At 33.3% G+C, this 11,057-nt stretch overlaps 2 pseudogenes; both read left to right on the top strand.

Moving 5' to 3' along the window:
- Positions 1-255: 255 nt before the first annotated feature.
- Positions 256-2,422, top strand: LOC140831500 (uncharacterized; annotated as a pseudogene).
- A 450-nt stretch (positions 2,423-2,872) lies between these two features.
- On the top strand, positions 2,873-6,139 carry LOC140831499 (uncharacterized; annotated as a pseudogene).
- The last annotated feature ends 4,918 nt before the right edge of the window (positions 6,140-11,057 follow it).

Below are 11,057 nucleotides of genomic sequence, written 5' to 3'. Positions count from 1 at the left end.
GATATTTGGACTCATCGAATTATAGTACTTGTGGACAACCTACTCTTAGGAGTGCAACAATCAAAGTCGCACCAAGTTTTTTGCGACGTTGTCGGGGAAGTATAATTTAATTTCAAGTCTATTTAATGTTGTTAAAACATTTTTATTTCTTTGAATTTTTATTGCTTTTGTTTTTTTTTTTCCATTTGCATGAGCATTTGGTCACGTACACTTAGTGGTCGACTCATTCGAAATAACCCTTTATTTTCACAAAACATGGCAGAGGAACACATCCAAGAAAATGAAAATGAAATTCAATCTCAATATGATCATGATAGACGAAGAAAACTTAGAGATCACATCAATCCTACACGTACTAGTGCACCTTCATGTCTAATTTTTCCACCTGATGCATCTCATTTCAATTTTAAGCCGGATATTATCTAACTTTTTCCACCTGATGCATCTCATTTCAATTTTAAGCCTGATATTATCCAACTTTTACTTAACTTTCATGGCTTAGATTCTGAACCATATATACATTTACGAGAGTTTGAAGAAGTGTGCAATACATATAATGATTTTAATTGTAGCATGAACACCATTCGACTTAAGCTTTTTCCTTATTCTTTAAAAGATAAAGCTAAAACTTGGCTACAAAATCTTAGATCGGGATCCATTCGAACTTGGGATGAATTGAAACAACAATTTTCGAAAAAAAAAATTCCATCTCATAGAAAAAATTGTTTCAAAAAGCAAATAATTACTTTCACTCAAAAACAAGGAGAAACTTTTTATCAGTGTTGGGATAGATACAAACAATTGCTTAATCTTTGTCCACATCATGGTTTTGGAATTTGGAGAGTTGTTTCTCAATTTTATGAAGGCTTAACACCTAAAGATAGGCAAATGGTTGAATTTATGTGTAATGGAACATTTGAAGATAAAATCCAAACGAGGCACTTGAGTATCTCGATTCATTAGATGAAAATGCTTAAAATTGGGACATTATAGGTACAATCGAACAATCAAACAAGATTCAATCTCCCACATCTGGTGGAGGTATGTAAACCCTCAAAGATGAACATGATCTCCAAGCTAGATTTACCTCTTTGGCAAGAAAAGTTTAGGCACTAGAATTGAAAAAGAATGGTCGATTAAAATCTGGTCAAGAAATTGTGTCACATCTGTGATACAAGTGATCATTATACAAAAGATTGTCCCACTTTGCCCTCTTTTAAAGAATGTCTCCATGAACAAGCTAATGTTTTGAAAAATTTCAAAAGGCCAAATTTTGAATCATTTTCTCAAATTTACAATCCAGGTTAGCGAAATCATCCAAATTTTAGTTAGAAGAATGATAATGTTGCACAATTTTCACAACCACATTTCCAAAATCAACAAAATTTTCAAAATTATGCACCTTATGTTCCTCCACCTAAAAGAAATTTGGAAGATAAATTAAATTCTTTCATTGCAAAGCTAGAGTCTATCAATGCTCAAACTACTCAAACCATGATAGAATTGAAAGATACTCTTACTAAATTTGCATCTGCACTTAATGTTCATGAAAAAGGTAAATTTCCTTCACAACCACAGCCTAATCCAAATGACCATCATTCACAAATTGGAACTTCTGGAACTCAACCGATGGATTAGGTAAAATCTGTTATTACCCTTCGCAGTGGTAAGGTTGTGGAAAAATCCATTCTTGAACCTTGTGAAGATGATGATAAATCAACTCCAAAGGGTAAGGATGTAGAACCCATAACTTTCGAAGAGGAGGATCAACAGACAGTATCACCACCATTCCCTTATGCATTGAAAATACAAAAAAATCAAATTTGAATTCTTATATATATGATATTTTTAAACAAGTAAAAGTTAATATTCTTTTATTAGATGCAATAAAGCAGGTACCAGTATATGTTAAATTTTTCAAAGACTTGTGCACTGTGAAAAGAAAATTGAATGTGAAAAAGAAAGCATGTTATCCGAACAAGTAAGTACAATCATTCAAAATAATAATACTTTGAAATATAAAGACCCTGGTTGTCCTACTATTTCATGTATTATTGGAGAACGAAAGATTAAAAAAGCTCTGCTTGATCTTCGAGCTAGTGTGAATTTTATTCCATATTCAGTTTATCAAGAACTCAATCTAGACGAGTTAAAACCTACTTCGGTAACACTTTTACTTGCCGATAGATCTGTTAAAGTGCCCAAAGGTATGGTAGAAGACGTGTTGGTCAAAGTTGATAACTTTGTATATCCTGTAGATTTCGTAGTTTTAGATACACAACCTATTAAAGCTTGTAATGCAATTCCTGTAATTTTGGGCCGTCCATTTTTAACAACTTCTAATGCTCTAATAAATTGCAGGAATGGAATAATGAAGTTGTCATTTGGTAAGATGACCTTGGAGCTTAATGTTTTCAATTGATACTTGTAACGCTGCAAAAATTTGAAGGTTCGCGCAAACCACATGCACGCAGTTATTAAATTCCTTGTGTTTTTCTGTTAATTGTTTCAATTTCATTAATTATTTATGATGTGCATATATACATGTTTTAATATATTTTTCTACATGGTTGCATTAAAATGTATTTTTAAAATTTATTCGAGATGCGATCGAGGAACGACACCGAGGGCTGAAAAATAGAAAATATTTTTATCAAATAATTGTTTTTAATTATTTAAAATATGGTTGATGCTTTTTCATAATTTTGAAATTAATGAGTTTTGAATTTATTAGCCGGGTTGTCATAACGAAACAAGTTGCATCATGTTATATTTTCGGATTTGCGTCATAGGTGATTTTTAAGGCTTGTTTTTTCATCCAAAACACAATTAAATAAATACTATGGTGTGATGGATGCTTGAAACAAAGAATATGGCATGCCTTTGCATAATTTACGCACGAATTTACGTTGACGATGAAAAACGACGACGAGGAAGGCCTAGGCTTGAATTTCCTTTGAATGCTTCGAATTTTCTATCAAACTTTGATGTGTGTGTGTCATGCATTTTGATTGGAGAGAATTGTAGGTGTGGAATTCTGAATGTGGCGTGGGTTATGAGGGTTTGGGGGGGGGGGGGGGGGGAGGGGGATTTGAGTATTTTATACTTAATTACGTTACTAATTAAACTTAGGCTCATTAGGTAGTTAATTAAGCCCAATAGTACTCACTTAAAATATTTAAAATAATTTTGTTTAAATAAGTTTGTGAATTTATTATTCGGGTTGTCACAATGTTCATATTTTTGTTGAAAATCCAACACCGATAAAAATTACGTCCCGGCGTATAAAATCACCTTAAAACTCCTTATTTTCAAAAATATGAAAAAGCATCAACCATGTTTTAAATCATTAAAAACAATTAAAACATTTTCTATTTTTCAGCCCTCGATCTCCGTTCCTCGATCGCAACTCGAATAAACTTTAAAAATACATTTTAATGAACCCATGTAGGAAAATATATTTAAACATGTATATATGGACATTATAACTAATTAATGAAATTAAAACAAATAATTGAAATACACAAGGAATTTAATAAATGCGTGCATGTTATTTGCGTGGACCTTCAAATTTTCGGAGCGTTACAATACTGTTAAAGAAAATATTTAAATTGATCTTGATGATTATTTCAGGTATCACTCGTTACTAGGATCAGAGAAAGAATTTGAGGAAAAATATGAGAACACAGATGAACCACCCATATTGCAGTTAAAACCTTTGCCAGAAGAATTAAAGTATGCATTCCTTGGAGATGATGAAACATATCCGGTGGTAATTTCTTCCAAACTAGCAAGTGATCAAGAAGGTAAATTAGTTGATATGCCTAAAAGACGTAAAAATTCAATTGGTTGGACACTAAAAGATCTCAAGGGCATTAATCCATTAATTTGCACTCACAAAATTCACTTAGAAGAAAATGATAAAACATCTCAACAACCACAAAGAAAAATAAATCCACACATGAAAGATGTTGTGAAAACTGAAGTTCTCAAACTACTTGATGTTGGAACTATCTACCCTATTTCTGATAGTAATTGTGTAAGCCCAACACAAGTAGTTCCAAAAAAGTCTGGTATCACAGTGATAAAAAATGAAAAAGGTGAATTATTAACAAGTCGAGCCCCATCTAGTTGACGGATGTGTATTGATTATAAAAATTAAACGACGCCACTAGAAAAGATCATTTTCCATTACCATTTTTTGATCAAATTTTTAGAAAGAGTAGCAAGTCATCCCTAATACTATTTTCTTGACGGATATTCAGGCTATTATCAAATTCATATTGCACTCAAAGATCAAGATAAAACTACATTCACATTTCTTTTTGGAACATTTTCATTCAGAAGGATGCCATTTAGATTATGCAATGCCCCAGCAACATTTCAAAGATGTACGCTAAGCATTTTTAGCGAAATGGTTGAAAATTGTTTGGAAATTTTCATGGATTAACTGTTTTTGGGAATACATTTGATAATTGTCATGAAAATTTGGAAAAAGTTTTAAAAAGATGCGAGGAAAAAGGCCTTATTTTAAATTGGGAAAAATGTCATTACATGATTACTTCTGTGATTGTTTTGGGATACGTCGTGTCATCTCATGGAATTGAAGTTGATAAAGCAAAAGTTGATGTCATTGCCAATTTACCCCATCCAAAAACATTAAAGAAATTCGCTCATTTTTGGGACATGCTGGAATTTATAGGAGGTCTATAAAGGACTTTAGATTAATCTCAAAACTCATTTGTAACCTCTTAACAAAAGACAGTGCATTTGAGTGGACTCGAGAATGTCAAAATGCTATTGATAAAATCATTTGACATTTAACATAAGCTCATATCATGCAACCTTCTGATTGGTCTTTACCATTTGAAATCATGTGGGATGCAAGTGATTATGCAGTCGGTGCAGTATTGTCAAAGAAGAAATGGTAAGCCTTATGTGATATATTATTCAAGTAAAACTTTAAACAATGCTCAAATGAATTACTCCACAACTGAAAAAGAACTACTTGCTGTAATATTTGCATTAGAAAAATGTCGTTCTTATTTGATTGGATCAACGAATATTGTGTTTACCGATCATTCTGCTATTAGATATTTATTGACCAAACAGTATGCAAAGCCACGACTAATACGATGGATTTTGTTGCTCCAAGAATTTGATATTATGATCAAAGATAAAAAAACCGAGAATGTAGTATTCGATCATTTATCGAAACTAGTAACAAGATCATCTTGTAAAATGACACCAATTAACGATAATTGTCCCGATGAACATCTATTTTCAGTTATTACTACACCTTGGCTTGCTAACATAGTAAATTTTCTTGTGACAGGAAAAATGCCACCGCAATGGAGTTCCCAAGATAAAAGAAAATTTTTGAGTGAGTTAAAAAACTTTTATTGGGATGATCCGTATCTGTTCAAGTATTGTCCACATCAAAATTTTCGATGTTGCATACCCGACAATGAGGTAAGTAGTGTAATAAAATTTTGTCATTCAGAAGCATGCAGAGGACATTTTTCTTCAAATAAATCAGCTGCAAAAATCTTGCAGTGTGGATTTTATTAGCCTACTTTGTTTAAAGACACTCACGAAATTTGCAGGATCTGTGAAAATTGTCAAAAATTGTGTGCCATTTCAAAAAGAAACATGATGCCTTTGAATCCTATCATTGAAATTGAAATCTTTGACTGTTGGGGAATTGATTTTATGGCACCTTTTCCACCATCGTTTGGATACTTGTATATTTTAGTTGCAGTTAATTATGTTTCCAAATGGATAGAGGCAATTCAATGTCGAACAAATGATCAAAAAATCGTCATCAATTTTTGAAAGAAAATATTTTTAGGAGATTTGGAATTCCTCGAGCCATGATAAGTGATAGGAGAACTCACTTTGTTAATAAACCATTTGCTTCATTAATGAAAAATCTGGTAATATGCACAAAGTAACTACTCCTTATCATCATCAAACAAATGGACAGGTTGAATTAGCTAATAGGGAGATAAAGAAAATTTTGGAAAAAACTGTTAAACCAAATAGAAAAGATTGGTCTCTGCGACTTAATGATGCACTCTTGGCATACCGAACAGCTTTTAAAACATCATTGAATATGTCTCCCTATAGGTTGGTTTAAAGAAAACATTGTGATTTGCCTGTGGAATTGGAACATAAAGCTTATTGAGCGATCAAAACTTTTAATTCAAGCATGTATGAATGCAAAACAATGCGCAAATTGCAACTTAATGAACTTGATGAGATCAGAAATGATGCGTATTAGAATTCAAGGATTTATAAAGCAATAAAGCACGTCATTTCATGATAAAATAATTCTTAGAAAATCTTTTGAGATTGGTAAAAGAGTTTTGCTTTATAACTCTCGACTTCACATATTCCCAGGAAAATTACGATCAAGATGGACATGCCCATATGTTATAAAGTATGTGTATCTTTATGGAGCTGTGGACATTGAAATTCCAAAAAATGGTGATGTTTTTTAAAGTAAATGGAGGCTTAAAAACTTTTTAGAAAATGAAATCTTTCAAGAGGAGTTTATTTCCCTTTCCGTTCCTCGATTTTTTTGTCATGTATTTATTTTTTGTTTTTATTTGAGGTTTCCTTAATCTTTTTATTTTCCTGGTTAGATGACGTATAACGGTACTCCGTGGCTCTCATAGTCGGTTAAATCAGTTTCCCACAATTGCTGATACAAAAATTAAAAAAAATCATATCTTTTCTTTTCTAAACGGATGAAATTCTTTAAAAAATTTGTAAATATTTTCCCCCTGTTTCTGAAAATGTTCTAAGAAAAATTTATGCAGGTAGGTGCAAAAGTTTGAGATTGCTAATGCAAAAAGGAATTCCAGGATATATTTGTCTTGTAATAGAAGCTAAGATCCAATTAGGAGGAGAAGTTCCACAATCATTGCTCATTCGGTATTTGCTTGGATTAGGAAAAAATACTAATGCAAAAAAACGAAGGGACAAAAGGTTATGGGTTTGTAATAAGTATGCAAGATGGACTTGTGACAAACGACCCAGATCTTTGGGATGTGTTTCCAATAACAGAGAAGATAAAATTGGTTTAATTAAGAATGGCTGAGTAAGGAGTCTTTGGATAACATCTTATTGACTCTTGAGACGCACTCTAGTGGACACATGCATATTGAAATTCTCCATTTATGGAAACAATTCCAAGATGAGCGTAATCTTAATAGTCTTGGGAATCCGACTAAAAAAGATCATGTTTGCCAATTTATAAGAAAATTGGATGGGAAGAATATCCTCGACTCATAGAAGGCGTTGAAGCCGTTTCTGGACGTAAAACCAGAGGAAAATTGTGAGCCACAATCACACTACTGTTTATATGCAAGTGTCTCATTATTGTTTTTACTGTTTATTTTGCTTACAACTGTTACGCATAGTTTTGTCATGATAATATATTACCCCTATAAAATCTCTTATGTTTCTCTCTATTTTCGCAGAGCAAAAAGAAAGTAAAAACATGGTTGGATCCTCTGCACAATATTTGTGTATTTTATGGGTCGAGTCCGGAAAAAATAAAGTGTTTGTAGAAGCAGCGAATAATATTTAAAAGCTATTGGCTGAGAGAAAATTCACTTGGTATATGGGGGAGGTAATATTGGGTTAATGAGATCTGTTTCAACATCATCTCATCTTGGAAGTATTCAGGTTTTGGGTATTATTCCTATAGCCTTAGTTGAAGGAAATATTACAGGTGTTACGATTGAGGACGAATTAAAAGTTTCTTCTATAAATGAAAGAATCACCAAAATGATTGAAAATTTTGATGCTTTTATCGCACTACCAGGTGTTTTTGGTACATTAGAAAAAATTTTCTCACTGTTTCTTGGGCACAACTTAATATCCATAATAAATTTGTGGGCTTGTTGAATATTAATAATTATTATGACAGTTTGTTGACATTTCTTGATGAAGCTGTGGAACAGAATTTCATTTCAGAAAATTCACGTCGGATGCTTATCTCTGCTTCGACTGCCGACCAATTAATTGATAATTTGGAAGTTTTTGTCTGATCCTGTGGGGACCCGGACGCTGATCTTTTTCTTAATCATCTTTTGGGATTTAATTATCAATTAAGATAAAACAGGGTCTAAAAATTTTTCTTTTAAAATGCGGAAGGTAATGGAATCAATATATTATACAAACCAGTATAATAATACAAATCTTGTACAACATGTTTCTAGATCAAATTAGTCTAAGTTTTAACTTCTAAATTCAAGTATTAAACCAAGTCTACAATAAGTCCGGAATCACCACGCTAAACTCGTCTTCTCTCATCATCTTCTGACCCCGATCTTGTCCCACCTGTTGTCATGCACACATACAAAACAAGACAACATCCGGATACTCCGGTGAGAATAAATCCCAGTATAAAACATGGTAAACATACATATACATAAAGTAAATCATGAAATATTCTATCATGAATAAAATTCAAGCAATAGTTTTCATAATCTGTGAAATCAACTCAAAATAAGCATGCAACCCAAATCAACTAAACATGCTACTCAAATCAAATCATAAAAACATGCTATCATGACTGAAAGCAATAAAAATGGGTTTCATAGTCTATGAAACCACATCCATAAACACATGCAGTTCTAGTCAAATCATGTCTAGACTCGACTCAACTCTAACTCTAGGGATCCCGGTGTGAATAAGACGATCTATCACCTACCCTCCCAATCGGGGTGACTGTACGTCTTATTCCTAGACTTCGGCCTGATATGTATCCACATCTACAATAGGAGACTGATCTTCCCCTAAGCTGTGATATCACCGAACGTCTAGAAGTTTGACTGTTCTGTCAAGACTCCCTATCTTAAATGCAATGAATAACAATCTGTAAACAAAGCATAATCATCTCAAAAGATTTAAATACAAATCTATAAACAAATCACAATCATATTACAAGATAAACAATAAATCTAGTATGTGATTTTATTGGGAAACTCAAATGGGATCTCAATTGAGTTGTATCTTCCCGAATATCACATGAATTATACCTTTGTCGTCCATGTCTGACGAAGACGATGACCTGTATTAAACTCTGTCCATATCAAATCTGAAATGACAATATCGAATACGCTGTATCAGTGAATAACTCAATACACAATCTGTTCTGATCAATACTCAAATCAGTACATAATCTGATCAATGTCTGAACAAGATACAATTCAATTCACATCATTGACATCACAATATAATCAAAATCATATTTGAATCTAATCAATCTAACTCAACTGATGTCTTGACAGCATATCAATATCAATGACATAACAATGCAATCTCAATCAATATCAAATCTGATCAGATGTCAGTCTGCTGATGTTTCGACGGCATAACAATACAATCTGAATAACCCCGTCAATCTCAACATCACAGATATAATACTAGAACTCATAATCAATACTGATATAACTCATAATCTCAACGATAACACAAATCTGATATCGAATCTCCGTCAATATCTTTTAAAAATTATAACAATTACAGAAACAGTCTTTTCTTTAATCTGACTTCAATTCTACAATGTCTACGGTAGTAAAAACACCATATCTGAATCATATTCGATTCTAGCAACATCATATTTTCAAAACATCTCAAAACGTAACAAAACTTACGTCCTTGTGTAGCTTGAGTCCAGAGGAACACGATACTGCGTTCGGATTTGAATTCTGATAGATGGATCTTTCACAATCGCAAATCTAAAAGGCGTAAGGATTTTCTCTCAAAAGCTCGGCCCTTTTTCTGAATTTCTGAGGATTTACGTGTCATTCATATATATATATACTGCATGCAACACAGGAAACGTGGATTATTTTTCATGCGACACGCATGACCGCGAGTGCGGTGATCCCAGGAGCGCAGGTGCGCTCATGCTTCGACAGCTTTTCATTTTCAAAATTCCAACGACCACGGGTGCGGTCTTGTTCTTACAGCGGGTGCGGTCACCCCACTGTAGCTGCACCGCGGGTGCGGTCCTTCTAGCACCGCGGGTGCGGTGTGGCTACGGCCTTTCTTACAAAATTTCATAATTTATGACTGCGGGTGCAGTCATGTTTGCACCGCGGGTGCGGTCTTGCAAACCCTATTTTCTCATGTCTTTTCTTCCCTCATTGCATGTCATGCATTCTCATATCTTCCGACTCTCACGTTAATGAAGATTAATAATCTTGGTTTATCAATTCTATAATTCTCGGGCCTTACATTTTTCCCCCTCTTAGATCTGAGTTCGTCCTCGAACTCACAAGTAATCCATTCAAATATATCAGAAGATATGTATAACAGAGTTTAAATCAAACCCTCATCTCAATGAATCCATTCTGAAATCTCTTTCTTGTATCAACCTCTGATTTCAAATCTGGAATAAGACTTCATGAAGTATGCTATCCTAGAACTTCTTAAACTAACTCTGACAAAATCAATCTTGCCATGTTGGTTATACAACATCCGTATAAACCAATCATCGTTCATAACAAAACAATACCAGTAGTTGTTATCCAATCTGTTTATCCCAATCAAGGACATATACAGTCTTCAGCTTCAAATACCAATCGTCATCATCCGACGTTGGTTTCTTAAATCTGTTCATTCTGAACTATCTTCATCTTCTTTCGAATTTTCTTCAGAAGAAATCTGTACTATTCACCGTAAACTATCTTGTCTATAACTATATCATTATTCATCTGATAATCTGATAGTTATTGTCACGCAGTGATAATAAATCATATCAATTAGTGCTAACATCTAGCACTTTATAACTCTACCAAAATCTTCCAATATCTGGATAATACATTCTGACTGTCTTTCACTCTGTAAAGCAATCTAAGAGAGAGCTCAGGATATACTCTGTCATGAATACAAAATCAATCAAAATCATAATCTGAGGTACTCTACTTCTGTATTCTAATTATTCTGACCATTTTTCTGACACCAATCTGTGTCATTTGGTCATGTTTGTACGTTATCTGGTACAACTAATAGATATAGATTGAACAATCTGTCAA

Source organism: Primulina eburnea, chromosome 5 (genome assembly GCF_022965805.1).
Source record: "Primulina eburnea isolate SZY01 chromosome 5, ASM2296580v1, whole genome shotgun sequence".
Lineage (NCBI taxonomy): Eukaryota > Viridiplantae > Streptophyta > Magnoliopsida > Lamiales > Gesneriaceae > Primulina > Primulina eburnea.
The sequence above is the reverse complement of the archived record's forward strand: the minus strand, read 5'-3'. Positions and strand labels throughout refer to the sequence as shown.